This window comes from Neofelis nebulosa, chromosome 3 (genome assembly GCF_028018385.1).
Source record: "Neofelis nebulosa isolate mNeoNeb1 chromosome 3, mNeoNeb1.pri, whole genome shotgun sequence".
NCBI lineage: Eukaryota > Metazoa > Chordata > Mammalia > Carnivora > Felidae > Neofelis > Neofelis nebulosa.
The window spans coordinates 15,980,618-16,004,334 of record NC_080784.1 but is presented as its reverse complement, the minus strand read 5'-3'; the positions used below and the strand labels follow the sequence as shown (position 1 = coordinate 16,004,334).

Sequence of the window (23,717 nt, the reverse complement as noted above, 5' to 3'; positions counted from 1 at the left end):
CAGCAGCCTCAGCAGCAGAGCGGCTGCGGATTCTGGATCACACCATTTTTTCTTGGGCTCATTCAGCCTTGGGATGGTAGTCGCTTCCTGCTGTTACTGATCTCTGAATGATCTCAGCTTCCTTTTCATTTTCCTCCAGCCCTTCACATGTTGTGAGCCGCCACTCTGTTTGAAATTCCTATAGTAGTTTCTGTCCTGCTGACTGGACACTGACCGACGTAGACACATATAAACTAAACACAAACATTGAAGGCAAACCACAGTACCGGTTCAATGTGTTTAATCCCCTATTCCACCTGTATTTTGGAATTTACAGAAAGGAAAGGATAGGCGGCACTTTACCCCCCAAATTTAGCAAAATTCAGTTCCTGCCGTATGTCCTGCAGGTTCCACCAAGCCGGAAAAGAAGTTACACAAGTATTCTATCATTTGTATTTATTTTAATGTTTATTTATTTTGAGAGAGAGTGTGCACGAGTGTGGGAAGGGGCAGACAGAGAAGGAGAATCCCAAGCAGGCTCTGCGCTGTGAGCACAGAGCCGGATTCGGGGCTCGATCTCGTGTACCGTGAGATCGTGACCTGAGCTGAAACCAAGAGTCGGGTGCTCAACCAACTGAGCCACCCATTTGCCCCAACACAAGTATTTTATTTTAATTTTTATTTATTTTTGAGAGAGACAGAGAGAGAGACAGACAGACAGAGCATGAGCAGGGGAAGGGCAGAGAGAGAGGGAGACACAGAATCCGAAACAAACAGGCTCCAGGCTCTGAGCTGTCAGCACAGAGCCCGACACAGGGCTCAAACCCACGAACGCATGAACTGTGAGATCATGACCTGAGCTGAAGTCGGACGCTCAGCCAACTGAGCCACCCAGGCACCCCAACAACACAAGTATTTTAAAAGAAGAAATTTTCCTTGAGGGAGGCCTGTCTCTGACCTTAGTTTTTTTTTAAGAATGTTTTTTAGTGTTCATTTATTTTTGAGAGAGAGAGCGAGAGAGAGAGAGAGAGAGAGAGAGAGAGAGAGAACGCAATTGGGGATGGACAGAGAGAGAGGCAGATACCAAATCTGAATCAGGCTCCAGGCTCTGAGCTTTCAGCACAGAGCCTGACGTGGGGCTCACACTCATGAGCCGTGAGATCATGAGCTGAGCTGAAGTCGATGCTTAACTGACTGAGCCACCCAGGTGCCCCTATAACCTTAACCTTTAATGACATTAATAACAGGTATGCTTTCACCAAGTGTTTTTTATATGTCAAGGCTCCCAAATATGTTATTATATTTAATTATCAAAATAACTCTAGAATTTAGTTATTAGTCTAATTTCATAATGAGGAAAATATTTTAATGGCACTGGTTGCTTGTTTAGTGGCTAAACGTCCCTCTCTAGTATGCACGCTCTTTGCAGTGTAACCTAGCCGTCCCTCCCATGCAGCAGTGCAGTTTAGTTCTTCACCGCCTCCCCCTTCCCAGAATTGTGAGGACCTTGTGACCTACTCTGGCCTATAGAACGTGCCAGAAGAGACATGCATGTGAGTTCCGGAGCCCCCGCTCAAGAGGTGTGGCAGGTTCTGCCCTCATTCATTTGGACCACTGTCCTATAATGCCTATAACAGCAGCATGTATAGCCCTATTAGAGGATGTGAGGCTGTGTGGAGAAGAAACAAAATGCACCAGCTGACAGCCAAGTACCCACTTCTCGCGTGTGAGTGTGGCCATCTTGGACCTTCCAACAAGTTGCCTTTCACTGAAAGCAACTACGTGAGCAAGCCAGACAAAACTAGAAGACGAACCACCCGGGTGACCCACAGATTTATGAGAAATAAGAAATCATCACTGTTTTCTTTTTTCTTATTTTGAGAGAGAGAGAGAGAGCTAGCTAGAGAGCGTGTGAATGGGGGAGGGGCAGAGAGAGAGGGAGAAAGAGAATCTCAAGCAGGCTTCTGTCTGTCAGTACGGAGCCCGACTTGGGGCTCAGTCTCATGAGCCATGAGATCATGACCTGAGCCAAAATCAAAACTTAGGTGCTCAACCTAATGAGCCACCCAGGTGCCCCTAATCGTTATTTTCTTAAGCCACTAAATCTATAGTCAGCAATATATAACTGATAAAGTGCCATTTGTTGTTTGCACCAAGCCTCTATCCTACCTTCATTTGCTGATAGCATTCCAAATCCCTTCTGTTGTACTTGCTAAGAAGATGCGCATCCCCCTCCTGGTCAAGGGGCATGCATGTGACTTGGACTGGTCCCATTGGATGCTCTGTCTCTGGAATTTGATTCATGACCAGAGGGAGGAAAATTCTGGATAAAACTATTAAGATCTGGTTTCTGCCAGCCATTGAGATGCTTTGGAGCTGTTGGTTATCTGCTCCAAATCTTTACCTGAATCAGTTTCTGATGCTCATGACCAAGTACCCCCAGCTGATATACTGTGACAAATTAAGAAGCCACCTCTAAGTCATTCTGCTGTGGGCAGCAGCACTGCAACTTGAACCCACATCTGTCCTGTTTACCTTCCACGTATCCATGTTGCCTCCCCAGTTGCCTCCAATCTAGTTTCCTCACGCATTTTCGCATCTTGAAGATGCCTGGCCTTTCTCAACAGGCACTTATAAGGACCGATGATCCCGCTGTGAGCTGTAACTTGACATCGATATAGGGTCTCTCACCCAATAAATGTGGTAGTAACCACAGAAGGGGCTTTTTAAACTGGAAATAGTGTGTGGAGCACAAAGTGGTGGATTTTTTCGAGATTTATTGAAGCGTAATTGACATATGGCAAAATGTACAGTATTTGAGTGCACGTATTTAAAGTGTACAGTTCGAGAAGTTTTGTCATATGTAGCTACCCACAGAACCATCACCACAGCTGCGATGATGAGCATCCATCACCACCAAAAGTTTCATTTCCTTGTGCCCCTCTGTGAGTCCTCCCCCATCTCTAGCCCCCATCAAGTAAAGCCCATCTGCTTTCTGCCACTATAGATTAGCTCGTACTCTCCAAAATTATCTATAGAAATCACACATCCTGCATCTTTTTCTCTAGTTTCTTCTGTTCAGCATAATCTGGACATTCGTCTGTGCTGTCATACATCAACAGTTTATTCCTTTACATTGCCGAGTACTATTTCATTTGCACAGATAACACCACAGCGTGTTTATCTATTCATTTGTTGAAGGACATTTGGGTCGGTTCTTGTTTTGGGCTATTGCCAATCAAGCTTCTATGAACATGCATGTAGAAGTCTTTGTAGGGACATATGCTTCCATTTCTCTTAGGTAAAATCTAGGAGTGGAATGAGTGGATCATATAATAGGTGTATATCTAAATTTTTAAGAAACTGCCACTCTATTTTCCAAAATACTTAACACTATTTTACACTCCTACTAGCAGTATGTGAGGGCTCAATTCCTCCACGTTCTCGCAAAACTTGTTGTGTTCAGTCTTTTAGATTCTGACCATTTTAATAAGGTATAACGGTGTCTCATTATGCTTTTAATTTACTCTAATGACAAATTCTGTCGATCATATTTTCATGTAGTTATTTTATCTTCTTCAGTGAGGGGTCTGTTAAAATATTTTGACCATTTAAAAATCGGATTTGTTTTTTTATTATTGAATTTTGAGAATTCTTTATATGTTCTGGATATAAGCCCTTTTTCAGATATGTGCTTTGAAAATATTTTCTCCTAGCTTGTGACTTGTCTGTTTTAATAGCATCTTTTGAAGAGCAGGTGTTTTACATTTTGATGAAGTTAAAGTTAATCAATTTGTTTTGAATGCATCATGTTTATGGTGGTATATGTAAGAGATCTAACCCAAGATCAAAAATATTTCCTTCTAGAAGTTTTATAGTTTTAGGTTTTCCATTTAGTTGTATGATCCATAGTTTTTGTATATTGTGCAAGGTATGGATTGAGCTTCTTTTTTGTATGGATTACCAATTGCATTGGCATCATTTGTTGAGATGACACAGTAGAAAAATAGGAAAGACTCATTCTCCATTTACTTGCTTTTGCATCTTTGTAAAACATTGATTCTCCATTCATGTGTGGGTCCCCTGTCCCCTGTCTCAACTTTTTCTTATGCTCCCTCACTTTATTTGTCTATCTTCATGCCAAAATTATTCTTTCTCAATGACTGTACCTTTATAGTAAGCTTTGTGATCTAGTCATATTAATCCCCTTCTTTTTAAATTCAGCTCTTTAAAAAAAAACAAAAAACTTGTTTTGGCTATTCTAGGTCTTTTACATTTCCATAAAAATTTTAGAATCACGGGGATGCAAGCTGGTGCAGCCACTCTGGAAAATAGTATGGAGGTTTCTCAAAAAAACTAAAAATAGAAGTAGTCTATGGCTCAGCAATTGCACTACTAGGCATTTATCCAAGGGATACAGGTGTGATGTTTCGAAGGGACACATGCACGCCCATGTTTATAGCAGCACTATCGACAAGAGCCAAAGTATGGAAAGAGCCCAAATGTCCATCGATGGATGAATGGATAAAGAAGATGTGGCATATATACACAATGGAGTATTACTCAGCGATCAAAAAGAATGAAATCTTGCCATTTGCAACTATGTGGATGGAACTGGAGGGTATTATGCTAAGTGAAATGAGTCAGTCAGAGAAAGACAAAAATCATATGACTTCACTCATATGAGGACTTTAGGAGACAAAACAGATGAACATAAGGGAAGGGAAACAAAAATAATAAAACAGGGAGGGGGACAAAACAGAAGAGACTCATAAATATGGAGAACAAACTGAGGGTTTCTGGAGGGGTTGTGGGAGGGGGGATGGGCTAAATGGGTAAGGGGCACTAAGGAATCTACCCTGAAATCACTGTTGCACTATATGCAACTAATTTAGATGTAAATTTTAAAAAATAAAAATTTTAGAATCAGCTTATTACTTTCCACACACGTACAAACCTGCTGAGACTCTGATTGGAATTGCACTGGATCTAGAGGCCAATTTCAGGGAGAATGCTCATCTTAACAATGTTGGATCAGTCCTCTTTCTAAGAACATGATATACATCTCCTTAGTTGTTTAGACCTTCTTTAGTTTCTCTCTGCAGTATTTTATAGTTTTCAGTGAACAGATATTTTAGTTGTGTGAGATTTATTCTTAAATATTTCTGATCTTATTTTCAAAGGTGTTTTTTTCTTATAATTTCAATTTCAATGGTTTGTTGTTAGTATGTAGAAATACAATATCCATTCTTGTTAAAACAAAAAAACAAACAAAAAACCCCAAAACTCTTAGCAAACTAGGATTACCTATTTAAGGCAATAGGGAAGGATTTTTATTGGGCTCTCGTGCCAATCCAGGCAATGCTATCCATGTGCTTTTAGCTACGTACCTCACACTGATACCTGCCTACCACATCCTGTTCAACAGAAAGGAATGTCTTTTTATCCTTTGAGAAAACATCCTTTTTGTTCTCGGTGAACATCTTCTCAAATAATAAGTCGGATTGAGAAATGAACAAAATGTGGTGTATACACATGCCATGGAATATTATCCAGCCATAAAAAGGAATAAAGTTGTAAATAAAAAGGAATAAAGGCTACAACATGGAGGGACCTTGAAAACATGTCGCCAAGTGAAAGAAGCCAGTCACAAAAGGACAAAAACCGTATGATTCTGCATATGTAGGGTACCTGGAATAGACACATTCTTAGAGACAGAAAGTAAATCAGAAATTACTAGGGGCCTTACTGTTTAATGGGTACAGAGTTTGAAATGATGACAAAAGTCTTGGCAATGGTGGTGTTGGTGGTACAACCTTGTGAATGCACTTAATGCCACGGTATTGTAAACTTAACAATGGTTAAAATGGTAAATTTTATGTTGTGTGTATTTTACCTTGATATAAACATACCAAAATGAAAATAAAATACTGGATGCCTTGGGCCATCGGGTTCCATGCAGGGCCCTTTTGCTGAAAGAACAGACAAGACTATGTTTCCAAAGCTTTTCCATCCCAGATCACTTGCAAACTTCCTCTTTTAGCTGGACATCCCCTCCCCAACCATTTCTACTGACCGTACCACTCAGCTTCTAGTCTCAAACCCACCAGTGAAACTTTCCAGAATGACAGAAAGACTGGGGAATGGGTTTATTTGAAGCCATCATTTTTTGGTTTTAATCAAAAATTTTTAAATATTTTAAGAGCAAAATTGCTATATAAAGTAAGCTAAAATATAACTGCGACTTTAGGGGAACTTCATTACACATGGTATCGATTCCCAGCATGTGATCGGCCTGTTTTTATTCTCCTTTGCTCTTCTCTCAGAAAGTAAGAATAAAATGGCCTTGCTTAAATATAACAACCTAACCTCTTGTTACTTCCTTGTATTAGATGGGTTTCTAAAATCTACCTGGAGGTCTCTCAAGCTGGCTCTGTGGCTAAGATGCTTAGAGAATGGTTGTGTTCTTTATAACCACTCATATAAGGTTTGCTTTTTACGTTTCAGGAGGCAGAAAATCCCTTAAAGATTTTCTTTGTAAATAAGACCTTTTACATAGAACTGATTATATATTTCACCTAAGATGGGGAAGCTTTTGCCCAAGAGCAGTGTGCAGGGCTTGAACCTGACTCAAGGTCACCAATTAACCCATTTTTTTTTTAACGTTTATTTATTACTGAGAGACAGAGAGAGACAGAGCGTGCGCATGGGAAGGGGCAGAGAGGGGGGAGACACAGAATCTGAAGCAGGCCCCAGGCTCTGAGCTGTCAGCACAGAGCCCAACGCGGGGCTCGAACCCACAAACTGTGAGATCATGACCCGAACCCAAGTGGGATGCTTAACCGACTGAGCCACCCAGGTGCCCCTCAATTAACCCATGTTTGAGAAGAACCTATGTATAATAAGAAGAAATGAATGTGGAACTGGCTGTTAACAGATGCTGATAGTTACTTTTATGTGTCCAGCGTTATTCTGGATGTTTCTGTGAGGGTGTTTTTGGATGTGATTAACATTGCCCTCCATGGTGTGGATGGGCCTCATCCAAACAGTTGAAGGCCCAAACAGGACAAAAGCTGACCTCCCCCAGGCGAGAGGGAGTTCTACAGCCGACTGCTTTGGGGCTTGAACTGCATTGGCTCCTTCCCGAGTATCCAGCCTACTGGCTCAACTGCAGATTTGGGTTTGCCAGCCTCCATAGTCCCGTGGGGGTAATTCCATTGGATAAAATTCTTTCTCTGTATACACATATCCTTTTGGTTCTGCTTCTCTGGAGAATCCTGACTAAAACACAGATCTAGGCCTGAGTCCTCTGCTATATATTTGCTGAATAATTTTAGTAAGTCAGTTCACCTCTCTGAGCCTGAATTTCTTCATCTATAAAGTGAGATGTTTATATTACCTTGAAGTGTCCTGGAGAGAACGTATCCACATCACGTGACGTAGCATGGGCACTGAACAAAGGGTAGCTTTTAAGTGGGAACACTACGAACTTGAAACTAAAGAAACCATTTCTCCTCCCCTTAAGGAGCTTATACCCCTTTGCAGGAAACAGAAATAACAATGGGGGTGCTGTGTGCCAATACCAAATCAGTGCTACCTGTTCAGGCTCTTGGGTATGAAGAAAACCAAGCACGCCACCCCCAAATGTGCCACCTTGGTGTAAGGATTGTCTTGAGCTAAAGGAAATTAGCTCTCTCCCCTCTCCCAGTCTAAAAGCAGAACATAAATTTCCATTTATAAAGGCGTGTCTCTTGCCCTATCAAGACAAGAACTCCAGAGAACTCTGAGCCCCAGAGGTGACTCTTATTTGCAAGACAAACCTTTCTGAACAACCCTATTTACTTTTCCTTCCCTTAACTTCCCATAAGTTACCGCCAGAAACCCCCAACTCCTTTTCCTTTGTCTCGCCTAAAATGATATGTGTGTATGTATACATATATACACACATATATACATATATACACACATATATACATACATACGTATACATGTGTGCGCATATGCCCCAAATACTAATTCCCTCCTTGAATCATGTCTCTTTGTGAACTCCAGTGCATTCTGATATAACGAAATCTGTTCTTGTTTTTTTTTTTTTCTTGTTAATCTGTCTTCTGTCAACTTTATTTGCAGGTCCTCCAGCTATTGAATGTGGGAAGGTAGAGAAAAAGAAAGGTTTATCTCCCCTATCGTATCATTCAAAATATAGGAGATTTTGTGATTAAGGCTTGACCCCCTGAACAGATATTACCAATCTCCAGTCTTAAACCTATTCTTCTCCTCTTGAACTGATGGTATATCGACTTAGAGAAAATAATAACAAAGATATTTAGACGAGTAACACTGGCAGCTAATTAGGTAGAATAGCTGGAAAAGTCTATTTAAGAGCAAAATAGTCCAAAAAAAAAAAAAAAAGTAAAGGGATCCATAATCATAGGTGGATTATAGTCAGTTTATTTTTGTTAGATGTTGAAATTAGATCTGTTGAGTTATATATTGTCTGAGCTTCAGTTTTGCTCATCTATAAAATTCGGTTAGTGGTATAGGGGGAATGCAGCGAAAGCTCGAGTCCTTGAATAATGGAAAGACAAATGGTTGACAGTCATGGAGTCAAAAACTTTACCAAACCCCAGGCTAGGTGGTCCCAAGGCAAAGACAAGTGGAATTAACAGAGAATCATATTTTATTTTTATTTTTTAGGTTGATTTATTTAAGTAATCTCTACACCCAAGGTTGCAGTCATACCCATGGCCCTGAGATCAAGAGTCTCATGCTTTTCCAACTGAGCCAGCCGGGTGCCCCGAGAATTGCGTTTTAATGACAGAGATGACAGGGTAAGTGGAGAAAGGAGATTGATTCTGGAAAAATGGAAAGAACATCAGAAATACTGGGAACCTCCTGATTCTGAGGGCCTGTTCAAGAATTTAATCTTCAAAATACTTTCCCAACCTCATTTTTAGTGAAGGAAGTTATATTAAAAAGAGTAATATGGAGAACTTGTGCCTCTATGAACCAGAATAAGTCTAGTTTCTACAACACTCAGGGTGACCAGTTGGTCGAGGCAAAGGAACGTGGAGACTCCTGATGTCAGTGACCTAGGGCTACTACAACTGGCCGTCCTGACCTTAAGAGGATTCTAGGTGAGCCCAGAAGACAAGATATTTTGTCAGACCCAAGTTCAACCATGTGGCCCTCATGGAGTATATAACATACTGTTTGTTGATCAGGCCAGTACCCAAGGAGGAGTCAGCTGTGTGCATGCCTCCGTGCAGGGATTCTCCAACCTCCAGTTTACAGATGAACACAGAAGGGGCCATGGAAGCCTGCAGAGTATGCGTTCCTTTTCTGCTCTTTTCCTGCACAGGTGCCAATGCGTTAAAAGTGAGAGCAAAGGGGAAGCCTGTGTTTTGATTAGGTGCCGAGCAATATTTGCACTCTGATTCCTGTCCTAGACTACAGAGAAAGGGATTCTACAAACTTATATTTGGAGAGGGGATTTCTTGTTACTCCCTAAATTCCTAACTTCAGCTCAGCTATCCCATCAGTACAGAGGGGTTTTCTTCACTGAGTCATAAAGATAACCTCCAGGCTGTCTCCAGAGGTAAGAGGAAGTTGCCTTATATTAGCATTTTTAACGTATTTTTAAGAAGTGCAATTCATTTAACAAAAATTTAATACACATCAATTCTTTATGTTTATTGCTATTAATTTTTGCAGAGAAAAAAAAGGTCCCAACCCTCAAAGATTTTGTAACTGGGAATCAAACATAAAATTAACTAAGGCTATACACAAAGTACACTTATATTATTGATTTTAATAAAGGAGCACTAACCTTCATGGAGGATCTCCTATGTTCCCGGTACTGGCATAGAAACTTTCATTTACCCCTCTGATTAGGCTGCCCACCTCAGTGAGAGATACTATCTGCATTTAACCAAAGAAAGCTCTAGGCTCAGAATGGTTAAGGAACTAGGTCCTCCCACCCAGAGTTTTGATTCAAATTCCAGGAATCGTTCTACTACATCAAACGTGATGATAAATATCACAAGCTTTTATCAAGAATGATCACTGGATTTTGCTGTGTCCAAAAGCACACCATTTCCTTGGCTTCCCTGAACAGCCCCACTCCCAGCTGGACAAGTACAAGGCCTTATAAGTACAACTCGTCTGCATTCCATTGGCATAAATTCCTATCACACAGCCTTTTCCCTTCCCTATTTCCCATCCTCTGGCTTTTAAAGAGGTAGTTGCCCTTCAAGGAATTTTTTTTTTTTTTTTTTTTTTTGCCACTAACAAACAGCAAAGGCCCTTTCTGAAAACTTTGCTGTCCAGTAACACCTCTGTGGAATCATTCAACACATGACAATTTTGTGTGACCATATGTTCCTGTTGGTTTTGTTCTCGGAGTGGTCACAAAGCTAAGTGCAAGGCCAGGAGCGAAAAAGAAGTTAAATTGATGGTATGACTTTCTATCAGCTTTCTCTGCTGTTTTGTGGTGGGTGAGCCCTCACACATCACATATACGTACACACCTTTATGTGATATTTATAAGTGCATCTGAGAAGAATGGAAGTTTCACGTTGACCAGTTAAGGTAGACCATGACTTGGCCATTCTAAATGTCACGCAGATAATGCCCAAAAGAGCTCATCCCCAAATCACATGTTGGCTCTCAATTGATCATTTTGTTAACGTTAAGATTAGACAGGAAATGTTGTTTTTAGAGAGTCTGGAATTTTAATAAGTCTAAAGACTCCTGATGGTCTTATTTATTTTATTTGCAGGGTTCCCCAAAGGAATTTCACGGCGCACTCCACAGCCAGAAGTAAGCATCTTCTTACTTAGCAAAACAAAAGTTGATGGACACAGACGGAGAGTCCCACACTGGTGTATCCGTGGTACAAAGATGTGAGATTGGGAACAAAGAAAGAAGCAGACCACAATGGGTGGCAGCACGTACCGATATTAAAAGGACCAGCAAATAGTGCAAAAGTAAGTTTGAGCGGGGAGGTTTTCTGTGCCTTTTGAAATGATGTAAAAAGAACACTGGAATCAGGCCAGAGGGGAGAAACGGTAGCCTCAAGGGGCTTTTGCTGGCTGCAGGACACCAGCCTGGTATCCTAGTATCATTCAAAAGCTGAACTGATTCATCCACACACACCAACATACAAACAGGAACACACACATTAAAAAAAAATGGTTCCTGGAGTGGCAGCGTGTCCTCTTTTAATTCACCCCTAGCTCAATGCCATTTAGTTAGTTTTATTACTCCTTCTAATAAACGGGCTGGGGAGGTTTGCTATAAAAGGGTTTAATGGTGAAGAACCAATATGCAAGGTCCTAGAAATATAACAACACCTGTTACAACAAAGGTCCTTAACAATACGTGCCTGCTTTCTGGAGCTTTGGGGGGAACTCGTTAAACTAAGGGACACAGACATTCGTATGTGGGCTTATGGGCCTCTGAACTTCATTACCAGGTGCTTTGTTACAATGAAAGCAAGTCTCAGACTGAATTTGGCCATAAAATAAACATTTGGAAGCCAGCAGGCATGAAAAAGTTGTACAACCAGTTCTGTAAACTCAGTGAAGTACAGTTCTCTGTCCTACTGGCTCTCAGACAAATTCCTTGCATAACAGACTCGCTTAAGGCAGATGTGACAACATTCTAACAGCAAGATTTAGCTCCACGTTCAGTCAGAGTCAGGTGAGAGAAACTTCCTACAAAGCTGTGGATACAGATTGGTTTCAAATCCTAAAACAGAGATTGCATTGGGAAGGGCATGCATTATCAACAGTTCTGTTGATACTTGTTTGTTTTGTTTTTGGGTTGTTTGTTGTTGTTTGTTTTGTTTTTAAGTAGGCTCCGTGCCTAGCTCAGAGCTCAACGCGGGGCTTGAACTCATGACCTTGAGATCAAGACCTGAGCTGATATCAAGATTCAGACTCTTAACTGACTGAGCCACCCAGGCGCCCCGATAATACCCTGTTTTAAGTAAGGTCAGGAGTGTCTGATACAGTATTTTCAACAAACTCATGTATCTTGAACATCATTAATGCCACCAATGACCATTACTTCTAAGATCCATTATGCTAAACAACAAAGCCGTTGGTTCTTATGGGGAGTGGAGACAGGGGAAGTGCTTTCTAGCAGCCTCTAGAGCATCTGATACTCCTTCAAATTCCAACAAACGTTCCCCGGAGTGTGTATATTCATCCTCTGATAGAGTCTTTCAACATTACCTGCACCTGTACCAGAGACTGATCCCACACTGCCTATGCTGAAGTCCTTTGAGGGTCATTGCAGACGTTATAGCATTTCTGTTAAGACATTTTATTGTTTCTAATCAGAGCCCAGTCAGGGGATGGGGGACCCAGACCTACAACTGGGCTCTGGACTTAAGAGAGCCCTCTCTCTCCTGTCTCCGTGGTCTGGAGTCTTGGACAGAATCTGCCTGTAGACAAACAGGCCTGTCTCCTCACACCTATGCCTTGGATCAGCCCTATTTCAAAGGTGATGCATTAAGAGCTTAGAGCTTGGTTCCTTCACCGGCTCATCAGTGCAATCTGCCCACGGAAGTGATTTTTTGCCTCAAGTAATTCATTTGAATTCCAACATTTTCTTTCCGAAACTCTTACATGACCTGATGTTTTATGATTTGCTAGGAAAGTGCCACAGTGTCAGCTCTGTTAACACCAGCCAAAACCCCATCATAAATACTACACTCAGCGGCCTTTGGCAAAGACACTCTTCTTGACCAAACTTTAGCCAGGCCCCTCTGAGCCCTCTTTCTCACTGGGCCTCACCAGTGGGCCCTGTCTTTGGCCTCCCTAGACCAGTTGTAGCAAGAATCCTGCTAAGTCACTTTAGTGACTTCCCCCACCCTTGATATCTGACCACCCTGGTCTGCTGTCAGCAAGAATCCTAAGTCAATTTAGCAAGAATCCCCTACCTGTAATGTCTCCTCTTAGTAATTTTCTTTTCTTTCTTTCTCTTTCAGACTCTTTCCTTTTTTCTTTTTCTTCCTTCTTTCTTTCTTTTCTCTTTCCTTTTCTTCCTTCCTTCCTCTTTCTCTTTCTTTCTTTCTTTCTTTCTTTCTTTCTTTCTTTCTTTCTTTCTTTCTTTCTTTCTTTCTTTTTCTTCCTTTCTATTTATTTTTGAGAGCGAGAGGGTGCAAGCGATTGAGGGGCAGAGAGAGAGAATCCCATGAGGGACAGAGAGAGAGAGAGGGAGGCAGGCTCACCTGGGGCTTGTGTTTTACCCAGAGCTAGGTTTGGGCTCACCCGAAGTGGGATTCCAACTCAAAAAACTGTGAGATCATTACCTGAACTGAAGTTGGACACTCAACCAACTGAGCCCTCCAGGCGCCTCCTGATCCTTTTTCTACAGGAACTTCTCAGTCAGCTGAACCTCCCCTTCATAAATCCCTCCTGACTGTATGTTTCACCGCCACTGTGCTAATGTCTCGCTGGCATGATTTTACTCGGGATAATTTGGAACTTTGGTGGCTTCCCCGGACTGACTAATCTAAGACCTCTCCCTTCACATCACTTCCATTCCTCCTTCCTCTTTGTACCACTTTTGATCTTCCCTTAGCTCCCTTGAATCCTTTCATGTATCCTCCTTTAAGTCCCCTGCCTCCTTCATCCTTCTGTCCACCTTGACAGACTTTTCCTTTCCTGTTCCAGCCCCTCAGTTCCCACAGTCACTTGAACTTGAGGCCCCCTGTCCCCAGGCAGGGGCTCTCAAGGAATTTAAGGACTCCCAGAAGCAACTACATATCAGGGCAAAAGAAAATCTTAATAAAAGTTTCCTCCACAGATATTGGTGGAAAGCCTTAGCCCTCATATTAAACAGGTAACCTTGGGGGTGAGTGGGTGGCTCAGTAGGTTAAGTGTCTGAGTCTTGATTTCTGCTCAGGTCACGATCTCATGGTTCGTGAGTTCAAGCCCAGCATTGGGCTCTGTGCTTGGGATTCTCTCTCTCCCTCTGTTTCCGCCCCTCCCTTGTTCTCTCTCTCTCTCAGAATAAATAAGTAAACATTAAAAAGAAGTTTTTAAGGGGCGCCTGGGTGGCTCAGTAGGTTGAATGGCCGACTTTGGCTCAGGTCATGATTGCATGGTTTGAGCCCTGCATCGGGCTCTTTGATGACACCTCAGAGCCTGGAGCCTGCTTCAGATTCTGTCTCCCTCTCGCTTTGCTCCTCTCCTGCTTAAGCTCCATCTCTCTCTCTCTCTTTCAAAAATAAATAAACATATAAAAATTTTAATAAAATTTTTTTTAAATAAACAGGTAACCTAGGGCAATAGGGAATGATTTCCTTATTTCCAGATTGAATTAATTTCCTGAGTGCCCAGGGCTTCAACTTTTCCCCGTATCCTGGAGAAATCATGTTCTCTATGTCCTAAATTTTGTGTCATGAGAAAATGCTCACCTGATAACATGTTTGCAGCTGATTATTTTTGGGGTCCATGAATTTTTAAAAATGTTTATGTATTTATTTTGAGAGAAAGAGAGAGAGAGATTGAGAGAGAGAGAGCAAGTGAGCAAGCTGGGGAGGGGCACAGGGAGGGGGAGAGAATCCCAAGCAGACTCCTAGCTGTCAATGCAGAGCCCTAAGTGGGGCTTGAACCCAAGAACCATGAGATCATGACCTGAGCTGAAATTGAGAGTTGGAAGCTTAACCGACTAAGCCTCCCAGATGCCCCAGGGAACATGAATTTTTTTAAATAAAATTTCTACACAAATGATTATTCGTTCTTTAAAAATCAGGTAATGGGGCACCTGGGTGGCTCAGTTGGTTAAGCTTCAACTCTTGATTTCAGCTCAGGTCATGATTTTAGGTTCAAGCCCCACTTGGGCTCTATGCTGACAGCAAGGAGTCTGCTTGGGATTCTCTCTCTCTCTCTCTCTCTCTCTCTCTCTCTCTCTGCCCCTCCCATCTCTCTCTCTCAAAATAAATACACTTAAATAAAAAAAGATAAAACTATTTAAAGCTTTAAAACACCTATGCAGAGAATTCATTCTAGAAGAAAATGTGTATTCTAGTTCCAAGATATGGATTCTTACAGTTCTCTGGAAGTCTGATTACATGAACTGCCTTCTCCCTCTGATTTTGTTTTATCTTTAATTACAGCCTCCAACACCCTCTTCATCATTCATTCATTAACAAACATGGCAGAATTAATTATTATTTGATCAATAATTATAATTATTTTAATAAGCATATTGCAAGTGATTATTAAGTAACTAATAATATGATTAAAGTTAATGAAAAATAATTATCTGTAATAATTATAAGCAACCACTTAGTATTTAATAATGAAATAAAAAATTAATTTTTGCCTTCTTTATTCAGGATTCTCTAAAAGGTCTCCCAATAGATATTACTGCTTTGCCAGTTGGCCTTATTTTCTTGGCAACCCATGAAACTAGACTTTTAACCCCGGAAACATTTATCAGACTTGAGAGACACAATGCAGACCCAAAGAATGAACGTCTCAGGAGGCTGTGCATGCCAGCTTGGCACGTATGTAATCATTATAAATCATCTCACAGAAATTTCCATGCATTCTCAGTACTAGTTAATAACTAACTTTATATGAGAATTTACAATGGAGTTCTTTGCTGGTGTTAGGTCATTTGAGCCTCACACGGGATAGGGAGAGCAGACAGGTGAGGAAAGTGAGCTGTAGAGAATTTAAATTGCAGAGGAGATTGAACTCCAATCTTCACCCCGTAAATCCCACATGTTTCCTGCTATTCTGAGGAGTCCGTTTCTACTGCACTGGAGAGTATGGCTTCAAGAAGGAGCAGGGCACAGGGCTTTGCCACACTTCGCTGAATTAGCTGACGAAAGTTCTTCAGGGCGAAGAAGCCAATAGCACACTCAGCCCTCCGTTCACATGAAAGCTTGGATATCCTCAGCCACGGCAGAACTATGTTTCTAATTGAACAGCGAGGGTCCCACATCACGCACATGAGTCTCTAGGACAAATGGCTGGGTTCTGTCACTGGAGGTGATTATCCGGTTTTAGTCCAGAAATTAAAAATGATGTCATGGTCCAACCGGGCACACCCGGTCTTCCACATGGACGGGCTTGCCGGTTGTGAGTTATTGTGAAGGGGTGGGTCCTCAAACGGGTCTTCAGAATTCAGAAAGTGGGCCTCTGGCAGGTAAGACAAAGAATCCTGAGGCTTTTCTGAGCCTGGCTTCTTGGGTCTGAAATTGGAGGAACCAAGAAATGCTTTAAAGGATTCTAGGTGGTAGGAGTTCAGTAAGACCCCAGGGTCTGGAGGGCAGCTTGCTACTTGTACCCTGGAGATCACGGTGGTGTTTCTCCTACTTCAGGATATTCGGAATTCTCCGTGCATTCACAGAGAGCTGCCATCCCGTTCCATTAAGACATTCCAGTTCAACGGTTCCGTGTTGTGTTAGCTGTGTAAAGTGGGGAGGTTGGGTGGGTGAAGAAACAGGGAGGGAGGGTATTAGCAGAAGTGCCATATGCCTATCCTCGTGCCAGGCTGTTAAATAAGGGTGAGGCGATGGTCCCTAAAGCCTGGGCTTGCGGTCAGCAGACCTCAGGGAGCAAACCTGTGGCAGAGGGTCTGCTGCCCTTCTCAGTCAGCATCGGAGAAGACATGGGATTTCCCAAAGCCGGCACCTTTTGGTGGTTCTGTTACTCTTTCGAGGCCAAGCAAGACAGACACGCTGTGCACCCATGTAAACAGAAGGTAACGAGTTCTTCTTTTTCTCATGGCCTCTTTCATGCCCACAGCAGGCCGAATGTTCTAGCCTTATGGGAACCACCTCCCCTCCCCCCCACCATCTTTGATTATCAGAGTCTGAATTTGTAGCCTTTGTTACTGTGGGCTGCACTTTGCAGTGTCTTCAAACACCGGGATACACGACATGAGGTCAATAGGTGCGAAATCTTCAGTCTTTGGTTGTTTTGAAATAATTTCATAGGAAAAATTCTGGAGAACTGACCCCTTAAAAATCACGAGCAGACGTTTCCTGAGAGATCAAGCTTAAATTGTTCTTTGGGGCAGCCTGCTCCCACTTAACGGGGCCCTCACCATTAACCAGATGGAACTGTGCACTGTCCTGGGGGCTCTGGCTTTGCCCCCTTTTGGCGGCACTGATGGAAGACGGTACAAAGAGAGAAGCAACGATTCTTGGCTCCGTAAGGACTTAGAGCAAGTTGCACCGAGACCTGCACTCTTGCCTGGACTGTAAGTGGCTGGGTCTTCCTCCCTCACAGTTGTAGTGTTCTCTGTGCAGTTGTTCCTAAGGGCTGGAAAGCCGATGGCGGCCCTCTGCGAGAAGGACAAGCAGACAGGATCACCACCCCATGCCGGAGGATTGGATGTCACCAGAATGGGCTTTGGCCCGGCACTCCCCAGATCGGATTCCTGGGGTCCACTGAGTAAGCATGATCCCACCAACTCTAATGCCTGTAGGGACCAGGCAACAATAGAAATTGTTAACAAGAGACCGGGTGGGATTCTGGCAGATTGGAGAACATGGGTCCCTTGGGAGGGAACAGCCGCTTCCGAGCTGGAGCTGGTTGCTGACCCGCAGTTAGAGGGGCAGAGAGTGTTGCTATGTCTTCTTATCTGAGATGAGATGGAAATCTTGATTGTTTTTTCATGTGAAATATCTCAACTGGAATACTGATAGCAGTTCAGGTTTTTAAAAACCGCTTTGTAAGTTTATGACATTGAAGTTGAGGGTCTGTTGTCTCAACACTCTGCTGCCATACATCATCTACATATTTGTCCCTGACAACGCTAATAACATTGACCTGTAGGGCTCCAACTCTCCCTCTTCCTTCCTTTCCATCTCCCGGGGCTCAGAATACATGGCTTGCTGAATTCCCCTGAGCATCCTGTGAGGTGGGCAGGGGTGAGAGGCTTCAACAGCTTTCTGCGGCAAAGCGGGTCCCCAGGGCCCGATGAGGGCACCCCTAGCCCTCACTCCTAGGAGGTGCCCCTCTGGGCATGGGACAAAGCCTCCCACTGCTGCAAGGCAAGCCCTGCTGGGGTGACACAGGACACATGGAATCCACTGCATCAGTAATGACACTGTCCGGAGGTCTACAAGAGGAAGTGAAAGGAAAGCCCATCAAAACCCATCCAGAAGAGCAGGGAAATTCCATGTAGCCAGGGTCTACCCACACCACTGGTGGCAGCCGGGCTCCGCAGAGAGCCCCAGCTCTGTAGCTATCTTGCAGGGCCTCTGTGCACGGGCTGCCTTAATGTGCTGATGCGAATGTCAATACCGGCCCCTGTCGTAATCTAAAGGTCAGCAGATGTGTCCTCTGGCATGTGGGGCCTGCAGGGGCGCTAGTACTGGAAACACCTGCAGTGCTGAGGCTGTGCCCATCCAGGTGGCTTCTGTGGGGCCCCGGGCTGGGCTGGAACAGTGTTGGAGAAGCCCTCTGCTGATGGTTGCGGGCCCTGCCAGTGGGCTCTCCTCCCCCACCCTGCAGGATGAGTGGTGTTAGCCAGCTTTCCCTCCTGTCGTGAGCACGGTGTTCAGGGCAACCACGTGTCCTCTGAGAGGTGATAGAAATAATGAGAACAAGAAGACAGGCCCAAAGTAGACTTTACTTTGATCAGACCCCATATGTGTGTCGTGCCGTGAAGGGAATGGCCCGGGATCTGGAGCCTCTCCGCTGCCTCCTGTCCCCTTTGGGGAATGGTTTCTCTGGGGAACCTTATTCTTTCAGGATCCTGTCTGCCCGCCGATTCTCCCCGATGGTCTTTATAGCCTGGTGCAATTTGGCTTTAATACACCAGAGAAATATGAATGGGAACAGAAACACAACACAGATGTCCACAGCCTCTTCCCCTGTGTCACAGAACTACGTATGTGCTTTGAGCTAGTGGTTTTGAGGAATGATGAAAAACATGTGGTTTTACCCCAACTTCCAAGAATTAGAGGCAGATTCTAGGAGGGTGGGGACTGCCTGAACTTAAAAATAGTAGCACAACACATCTGGTGAGGGGATATTACTGCCCATTAAAAGGACAAAATAGGAGTTGGTCTGTGGGGTAGTGCATATATGTTCCCAGCTTTCCCGGTGAGGCCCAGCCCTGGGGGTGCTGCCTTCCCTTGACGTTGAGGACTGATAAAGAATTCCTCCGATTTCTAATGTTCACAGAGAACAGTGAACCTCCTGGTGGTGAGCCATATCTCCCTGGAATGTATCCTCACTTTGCCAGAGAGAAGTTTCTAGAACTAAGCCTGACCATGCACGTTACTCCCCCGTTTAAATGCACTCTTTGGTTCTCAGACTCAGCAGGTTGTACCAGACCCCTGATGTTCAGGCTCCCGCTTATCTCAGAGGTCCACATATAGTCCATGTTTTCTCTTGCCGTTTGGTTTCGTTCTGTTCCAATTCTCTTTCTCCGCTTGACTAACTCTTACTTCAAGATTCAGGTTATGGGAGATTTCTGGGATGACTGCCCAGCACTGCCCACCCTATCTGAGTTAAGGGCTTGGCACTCGCATAGCCCAACCGCCCATGTGTCTGACCTGGCATTAAGCATGCACTTTGAACGGTCTTTCTCATTCTCTTGTGTTTTCCATCGCATTATGCGACCTTCAAGTGCGGGGAAGCACATCTCCTCTTTGTTCTCCTGAGTACAGGTTTTTCTACCAGTAAAAATGTATGGAGCTCTCCTTATGCCTTAGTTGCTATGCTAAGCTCTACGGATGCGGTGGCAACAAACATACAAAAAACATGCAGGAATAAAGACATGATTGCCCCCCTGTATTAGTTTCCTAGGGCTGCCAGCCCTAGGGTTTCCATCCCTAGGGGTAGCCCACAGGAGAGAATCGTGGCTGGCTTTTGTGACTATTAGCTCAATCTTCACCCACTTCCCTTCAAGCTCAACCCACAGACTGGGTGGCTTACGCAACAGAAATGTATTGTCTCACAGGTGTCCGCGGAGAGTAACGTGACTGGCATCAGCCTGCAGGAAGCTCACAGTCTGGGAGGAAAGCCAGACCTGCGAGCCAATCAGTAATACTGAATGACAATGGCCACACTACACACCGGAGCGGGGGCTCGGGAAGCACAGAAGCCAGTCCTCTGGGAAGCGCTGAGCAAAAAGGGAGCAAGAGTGAGAGAGGGGGCCGGTTGGGAGAAAAGCTGCTGAGTGGATTTGGCTGAAGTCCTTCTGCCTTGAGCAGACAGGGCCCCCAGGGGAAGTGGCTCTAGATCTTTGTACAAAGGAGTTAAGAGGCTGGGACCGCACCTACCCCGCTGGGTGTACTCTTTGGCTTTTTTTTTTTTTGGTTGAAACGTAGAATTCATGTTTTTGTTGTTGTTCCTGGTGAGGGGATGTGGAAGAAGAGTGAGCTAATAGTCACAAAAGCCAGCCAGGATTCTCTCCTGTGGGCTACCCCTACGGATGGAAACCTGGAGGGACTCTGTTCCCAGGCACAAGGTTGTAAACAAGTGAATAGAATAGAAATAATGGCAGGGGGTGTGAGAGGAGGAGAGAAGGTGACTGGAGAAGATTAGGAGGAAACAGGGGTTGGGACTGATTGCCTGAGGGAGCATATACCTCCCTGTGGAGTCCCAGGAAGGTCACCCCATGAGGAGGTGGGGTGTGACCAGGGGGGACACAAGAAGTCTGCCTAGGACTGAACACTTAGTGGACTGCACAACCTTCAGAGTGGAATGATGCTTCTTTGTGGCACGGGGGTGGGTGCATTTGCTTTTCCAGTCACCTGTCGGGCTTGGGTGCCAGCCAGAGAAGGGACCACGAGGGCTGACTCCCTATATGTGGTTAGGAACCCTATTCAGAGTCTTTTTTTCTCACCTGTTGTTTTCCTAAACCTCTTATCAGCCCCGTGAGATAGGTGTGGCCGGGATTATTGACTCTGCTGCAGGTGAGAAAACAGAGAGGCTAGGCCAGTGGCCAAGGACAACCAGGGCTGATGGAGCTGCTCCTACACCCAGGCTGTCCTCTCCTTGACCTCTTTCCCCCCAGGGGCTCACTCCTATTCCAGTCACGGTCAAGGAGACGGAGTGCCTAATCTTTTTGCAAACCGTGGAAACAGGATTGATTAAACTGGCAATAACTTTCCACTATACCCTAGGAAAACAAAATACAGAGAGCACCAAGTCTAATGTGCGGTTGTACGCAATGGAATACTTAGAAACGGCGGAGTGGAGGCCCCCGGGTGGCTCAGTGGGTTAAGTGTCTGACTCTTGGTTTCCGATCAGGTCATGAGCTCAGTTTCATGAGTTCAAACCCCGTGTCAGGCTCCGCGCTGGTGACCTGAAGCCCGCTTGGGCTTCTCTGTCTCTCTGCCTCGCTCTCTGCCCCTCCCCGATCCACACGGTCTCTGTCTCTCTCAAAATAAATACATAAACTTAAAAAAAAAACAAAACAGTGGAATGGATATACACGCGACAGCACGGTTGGATTTTACGAAGGCAGTGCTGAGTGAAAAGGGTAAGAAATGGCAGGAGGTACAGGACGCAGTTGGCTTTAGGTCAATTAAAGATACATGCCTACACCCACAACTTTCTTTAAATGGGCACAAACAAAAATTCATAATCAAACGCATTTCAATGGTTATCTATGGGGAAGTAAGCAGTAAAAGCTAATAAATAACCAAAGGAAAGACCTTGTCTGGACCGATAATGGCAACGTGTCATGAATTCTATATCCTCAACCTCTGTAGCCAGAGATACGAAACCCGCCAACAAATAAACAAAGCCAAGACAGACCCCTCAAAAATACCGCAAAGATGTATGAACTGTGAACTTCAGCTTTGCTAAAGCCTTACGCTTTGTTGGCAGTGAGTGAAGGAGGAGGTGGGGGGGACGGGAGGGGGTGGCAGGCAAACCAGTGCCTTTCCTTCTGTGCATTCACTTCACAGAACTGTTCCCGGTGTCTCCTCAATGAAATGACTTATAACATCCATCCATCCACCCCTCCCTGCATCCATTCGCCCATCCCAAACATTTATCGAGTGTTCCTAAATGGAAGAGCCTCTGCTTTGCCCTGGAAGGGACAAAGAGGTAAGGAAATCGGATCTTCCCTGGAGAAGTGTTTTATCCGGTTTAAGTATAAGATGTCAGGGACTATGTGAATTTGGATTTTAAAACGTGCCTATACAGAGAGCTTGTAAAAATAGTACTAAAAAATCTCATTTTGGTCCACTTCCCTTAGTTACAATATAGAAGCCGGGGAGAGAGAACTCATACTTGGGATGAGATAAGTCACGTTGCTGATTTTACGATGGAAACCCCAAAGCAACTGAAAATTGTCTGCCTCTAAATGAAAGGTTAACCTTAAAAACAAAACAAAACAAAACTATTCATTGATTTATTTCACTGTGATGCCAGTTAGGGTTCTGAGCATTTTCAGTCAGGTATGAATGTATGAGGAAGGTAACTAGATTATGCCCATCTTTACAGACAGAAAACTGAGGGTGACAACACTGAGTAATTTACTCAAGGTCACACAGTGATGAAAAAGGGATTTGAGCCCAGGTAATTTAAAATCAAAAGTATTTTTATCCCTTACATCAGGAGGCAGTGACTTTTTTTTTTTTTTTTTTTTTTTTTTTTCTATTTAAAGCTAGATAGTAAATACTTTAGGCTTAGGGTCACAAGTCTGTGTTGACTACTCAGCTCTGCTCTTGTACTGCAACTGAATGGGCATGACTGTGGCCAGGATAGTCATGCTGCCTGCATTCTTTCTGGGCGGACTTTCTCACGTCCTCACAGGTATGCTCTCATTAGTGTTCCAACAAGGTCTCCAGGGGGAGTGTCTGCATGCCTCTGGAGAGCTCTCTCCGAAGGCACCAGCTGTTCTGTCCTGGAGCTCAGAATCTCATTGCTCTGCTCCAGGCAGGGGCACTGCTGGCCTCAGAATGCACCTCGTATTTAATACATTGCATAGATTGTTTTAAACCAACTCTTTCAGACTACAGACTTAGCTTTTCTTCAAGCCAAGGACAATTTCCCTCCACTTTAATGGTTACTTCTTCTCCATGGACACCTTTTCCTTGTACTGGAAATTCTAACAGAGGATCACAATCCCTTATCTAACGTATCTTTGTGTTTTTGCTTTGTTTTGTGTGTGTGTGTGTGTGTGTGTGTGTGTGTGCGCCTTTTGAAAAATAAATTTCCAGGGGCACCTGGGTGGCTCCATTGGTTAAGCGTCTGACTCTTGATTTTGGCTCAGGTCATGATCTCACAGTTCATAGGATTGAGCCCCGAGTTGTGTTCTGTGCTGACAGCATGGAGCCTGCTTGGGATTCTCTCGCTCTCACTCTCACTCTCGCTCTCTCCTTCTCCCTCTGCCCCTCCCCCTTCCATGCCTGCGCGCGCGCTCTCTCAAAATAAACATTAAATAAATAAATAAATTTCCAGCCAACACATTTATTGGAAAAACATAACCTGAAATGAGGTGAGACTACTTTTAGTTACTAAAAAATACTAGTGTGAGGGGCGCCTGGGTGGCTCAGGTCATGATCTCATGGTTTTGTGGGTTCAAGCCAGCCAGCCAGCCCAGCTGTCGGGCTCCATGATGTCAGCACAGAGCCTGCCTGGGATTCTCTCTCTCCCTCTCTCTCTGCCTGTCCCCAACTTGTGCTATCTCTGTCTCTCTCTCAAAAAAATACATAGACTTAAAAAAATTAAAAAAAAAATACTAGTGTGTGAATATTCCATATATTTTGGTGCTGAAAATGTTTGATTTCTGAG

General features: G+C 43.9%; 1 long non-coding RNA gene across 1 annotated transcript in view; it reads left to right on the top strand.

The window, feature by feature from the left end:
* Positions 1-23,320, top strand: part of LOC131506405 (uncharacterized) — a 61,159-nt gene extending 37,839 nt beyond the window's left edge. Inside the window, exons 8-9 of the long non-coding RNA XR_009258913.1 lie at positions 10,760-10,967; positions 15,335-23,320. This is a non-coding gene — a long non-coding RNA (uncharacterized LOC131506405). The remainder of the gene's footprint in view (positions 1-10,759; positions 10,968-15,334) is intronic.
* The last annotated feature ends 397 nt before the right edge of the window (positions 23,321-23,717 follow it).